Below are 5,333 nucleotides of genomic sequence, written 5' to 3' on the forward strand. Positions count from 1 at the left end.
TCTTCATAATAGTTATTCATAGTACAAGATGCAGATATGATATATTGTCTAAACAATATTAGTACAAATCTTCTCACTGAACTAAGAGAAAGTAGCTATATATTTATCCTATTTTGTATATACGGATATATATGTATATATATATTTTTTCACTACAAAGTGTTCCTTCATTTATGTCCCCCTTTTTTGTTTAGTTTTGTCAGAGAGGGGTATTTCATTGCCATTCAAATATTGTAGGTGTGTGAATTCAGCAAAATAATCCAATATAGTCCAGCAGTCCATAATAGTAGTGGGATATTTTTAATGTATTGATGAATTATACATTTCATATAATTTGAAGAAATACTACAGGGTCTCACTGCACAGATCACACTCCTAGTGATTATCCTGTTTTCAGCCTCCCAAGCGCTGGGATTACAGGCACTCACCACCACACCCAGTCTCAGTTGCCATCTCAGCGTGCCCTATCAGAGAGGGCTGGCACGGCACTCTGGGGATCAAACCCCAGTCCCTGCATCTGCCTAAGCAGGTGCTTGAATCCCCTGAGCTATCTGGCCAGTGCTAAGAATTATATTTTTATACAGTGTTTTGCTAGTTTGATTTGGCAATATTTTGTTGAGAAATTTGAAATGATGGATATTCACCTGTGTCCGGATATCAAGGATATGTTTTCCTCATCAAACAACTTAAAGGCTATTTTTCTTTATTTACCGAGTCTGTATAAGGTCAGTGTTATTTCTTCCTTAAATATTTGCCAGGAAAACCATCTTACCCTGCTTTATTTGTGGGAAGGTTTAAAATTAGTCTTAATTGTTTTAAAGCTGATACAGTGTTATGATATATGTTCATATATGATATATATGTCAAGTTAATGTTGACTATTTCAAGAAACTTGTTCATTCTAAGTTCTGAATTTATGATGAAGTTGTTGATAAACAACCTTCTGTTATGGTTTTTAGCTAGATCTCTCCAGAGCCTCATGTGTTTATAGTGGGACTTTTGAAAGGTTTTTTAATCAAGAGTACGCTATGACTAAATGTGGAATGAGGAGGCAGGGTCTGGCTAGAAAAGTCAGGTCACTAAAAGTGTGGCCTGGAAGGGTCTGTATCTCCCTTTCCAGTTCCTTCCTTCATTATCTGCTTTCTAATGACTGGCAGTTTTCCTCCATTGTGCTCTTTTACCCTTTCTGTCATGCTTTCCCACCTTGGAGCCAGTAGACTAGACACTGAAACCTGAAAAATGTGAGCCAAAACACGTCTCCCTTTCTTTAGTTCACGGGTGTCGTGTATTTGTCTCAGCAATGAGACTATGTCCAGGATAGATTATAGATTTTGGTACTAGAGAAGTAGAGTCATTGTCAAGACTGTACTTGACCATGTAGTGTAGAAGTCTTTGGAAATAGCTCATGAAAGGAGTTTGGGGGCTGGTGAGATGGCTCAGTGGTCTAAAGCACCTACTTAGAACAAGCTTAGCAAAGCACAGGGACTGCGGTTCAATCCCCCAGCACCACATGCCAGCCAGCCCCGCCCCCTGGTGGGCTGAACTGGCCACACACACACACACACACACACACACACACAAATAAAAAAATAAAATTAAAAAAATAATAATTTAAAAAAAAAAAAAGAAAGGAGTTTGGAAATGTTTGGAGCTGCCATCTAGGGAAGCCCTAGAATGTTGTAGTCCAAGTTTCATGTAGTTCAAGCTTAATGAGATATACTAGGCATAGCTCAGAAGACCAGAATGCAATAGAAATGCAGATGGAAAATATCATGCTCAGGACTTTTGAGTTGGGAACAAGTACTCCACTGGCAGCTGGACTCTGGCTGTGTGTTATACTCTGACAGGAAATTTGTCTACATTTTATTCATATCCTGAGACTTCGCAGAAGACCGAGATTAAAGGTGGCAGGCTAATATGGCAGAGGAAATTTCAAGGCAGCCCAATGTTCAGGTAGTAGAATGATATTGCTTGCTGTTTTAATCAGGTTTATACTGAAAATCAGAGCAAATTTTTTATATTCTCCAGAAAGGAGAATTTGCAAACATTTGTCCAAGGAGAGCTTGGGTAGTAAAAAAAAAAAAAAAAAAAAAAAAAAAAAAAAAAGAAAAAGAAAAGAAAGAAAAAAAAGAAAGATTGACCTTAAAAATAAGCCAAGTACTGTACATCAGATAAATAAGAAATACACTTTGAGGACACGTGATGAGTCATCAAGATCGTTCCTTTTGCAGGAACAATGGTATAAAGTTGTAAAAGTTTTGTTTTGGAGGACTTCAAGGACATCCTTCTCCAGAAAGGCTGTCTATAGCATTGATTCCCCGAGATCTGGTTTACAGTGCTCCGCTATTCAAACCTTTAGAAGCCTCTTTTCTTAGTCACTTTTGCCATTCCTGGGACAAACTAACTGATACTCACAACTTAAAGGAGGAGAGGCTTATTTCAGCTTGTAGTTTGTAGAGGCTTCAGTCCATAGTTGGCTGGCTCTGAGGCAATATAGCATGACACAGGGGTAGAGTGGAAGGATGCTCCTCAAGGAGTGTCAGACAGAAGTCAGAGGACACAAAAGGAGGGAGACAAACTCTTTCTCTCCATGTGTCCAGTGACCCACCTGCTTCTACCAATTCCCACCTCCCAACAGCAAGCCAGCTATAACCATCCCATAATCCAGTCACCTTTGAAACACATGAGACTGTGGGGACCATTTATATCTGCAACATGATATGAGGGAGCCAAATTTCTGCTTGAGCTGAAAGTTTAGTGTCGTGTATAAAGAATTTACAGGAAAAAATAGAATGGTGAGTACTTGAAGGACTTCAAGTGAAAAATAACTCTAAAAATGAATCTAATGAAAAATTTAAATTTGAAAAATAAAATATCTGAAATTTATTTATTTTTATGAGTATTAACATTTATTTGTCAGCTGTATTACTGTTTTTACAGAATCAGATATAGACCTGTCAAAACTCCACTTTGTGCATACTGAAGCATGGATACAAGTGATTTATTATTATGTTTTGAAAAAGCAACAAAGGGGAAGATTCTGGAAGATTTTACTCAATTTAACACTGTTCTACATTAAAGAAAGAAATTTTCCAGAAGCCTTTCTTCAGAAAGCACGTAGGTTTTATCTTTACATGGTAGTATTACAATTTTAAATGTTTATCTATGATACAATAATGTTACTTCAGAAAACATAAAAAATATATTTATTTTTCATGGCCATGCTCCCATTTTCTATGAAAGCGCAATTGTCCCAACTGACTCTAGGTCGCGACCTCGGTGAGGTGCCCGTCAGCCCCACAAACCGGGAAGGCTCCTAGTCGCTCAGGTCTGAGTCGCCCTCGACGCCTTCGACCACTGACTTCTTCCCTTTGCAGCAGGACACAATTAACCCAATCACGAAGACCCGGAGAAAGGCCCAGTTCCCAAAACAGTACACAGCACTGAAGAACCAGAACTTGCGAAGGAAGAGGCACATCCGGGTAGCCGTGCGCTGATCTTCAGGGGCACCCGCATCGCATCTCTTTGGCACAGAAAGGGTTGAATTGCTTTTACGGTCTCCAGAAGTTGCATTGCTGTCCACCGAGTAATTTTGGCTTCCATATATAACGTGCTGTGGAGCAAGGCTATAAATCATGCAGCTGGTGTGAAGGACAATCAACAGAAGTGTCATGCAGAGAAATAAGAGGGCCTGGGGCCTGGTTCTGCCTCTTCTGATTTTATACAGTCGAATCCAAAAGAACCATATGCCAATATTTCGAATTCTGTCTGTAGTACAGGCAAAAGCATATTCAGTGAATTACTCAGGTTAGCTCCAAAAATTATGAAACCAGAATCGATTCCAGCTGAATGGAGGGCTTTGCCTAAACTTGACAGGAAAAGAGATATTACAAACAGCAACGCGACTAAGATGAACAATACTCCCCAAATGATCTTCAAGGGACGCAGAGCGCCCCAAAATTCTGTCCACCAGCTGCTCTCAATGAATTCTAAGTGCCTCTCTCTTTTCTTAAGTGTTCGTAACCTTTCTTCAAATTGCTTTAAGGCGCGTTTATTCTTGCTGGCAAAGGCCAGCCGTCTTTGCTCTTGAATTTGATCGCTTGATGTGCTGCTCCACGTCCTCAATGTCTTCAGTGTTTTCTAAACGTTCGTACGCAGCACTTCTAGTGCCTCTCATCAGATTTAAAGGTAATGCAGACATACCATAGGCCGTGTACGTTATTGCTGCCAACATCTCGATCAGGGTGAGCGAGCTGATGGAGAAGGACAGAGCGGCCAGCCTATAGTCATTTGCTGGTGTCATCCTCCTCCTTTTCTTCGTAGTAGGAGTAGACAAAGGGGATCCGGAGGAACACACAGAACAGTGTAACAGAATACAGAGCTTAAATGTACCATTTTGATTTTTCATGTAAGAAACCAAAAATATATCCACTGGCAGAAGGGCAGATGTGATGAGTGCAATTGTTAGAGAGAAGATTGCCGTTATGGTGGACACAACTTCGCTCTCCCTCTTGCTTTTGTATTTATGCACACAAATCCAGCAGAGCGCCAACATGGCCAGCAGGAGGAAGCCGAAGATGCTCCAGCCGATCCCCAGCTCGGCCGAGGCTGCGCCTGGGCCACCCTCTTGGCTTCCGGTCGGGCGGGGCCTGAAATTTAAAATTCATAAAAATTTGAAACTTAAAACTGGATGGACTAAACAGGAAAATGGACACAAAAGAAGAAGAAGAAAGAAGAAGAAGAAGAAGAAGAAGAAGAAGAAGAAGAAGAAGAAGAAGAAGAAGAAGAAGAAGAAGAAGAAGAAGAGGAAGAGCCCAAAACAGCTAGTACCAAAGGGAAGCACAGAAAGAAAACAAATCTACAGAAAAAAAAAAAAACCCAAACATCAATTAATTGAAACTAATACAATGACAGTCCAAAAATGAAAAGAAAGGGACAGAAGAAATATGGAAAAAAATAGTAACTTTAAAATGTCCTAAATCAATGAAACATATCAGACTATAGAACCAAGAACCACAGTACTCATCAAGCAAGAGAAATAGAAAAAAGACTAAGTTGGGAACATAAAAGTCAAACTGATAACCAAAAGAAAAAGAAAAATTTTAAGACACAAAGAAAACACACAATACATTGATATGTACGTGAATGACAGGAAGAATAATGCCTGAATTCTCACCAGAACAGTGATGAATTCAACATTAGAAAATCAATTAATGTAATCCATTAAACAACAGCCTAGTGAAGAACAATCACAGGGTCATATCAATAGGTTGAATGATGTATATGTATACAATCATTCCTCAAAATTGAGCATGCTTTTTTTTTTTTTTTTT

General features: G+C 39.3%; 1 pseudogene; it reads right to left on the reverse strand.

Annotated features, from left to right (window-relative positions):
• Positions 1–3,184: 3,184 nt before the first annotated feature.
• Positions 3,185–5,333, reverse strand: part of LOC111813544 — a 15,705-nt pseudogene continuing 13,556 nt past the window's right edge.

Source organism: Octodon degus, unplaced genomic scaffold, assembly GCF_000260255.1.
Source record: "Octodon degus isolate 3935 unplaced genomic scaffold, OctDeg1.0 scaffold00008, whole genome shotgun sequence".
In the NCBI taxonomy this organism is placed as follows: Eukaryota; Metazoa; Chordata; class Mammalia; order Rodentia; family Octodontidae; genus Octodon; species Octodon degus.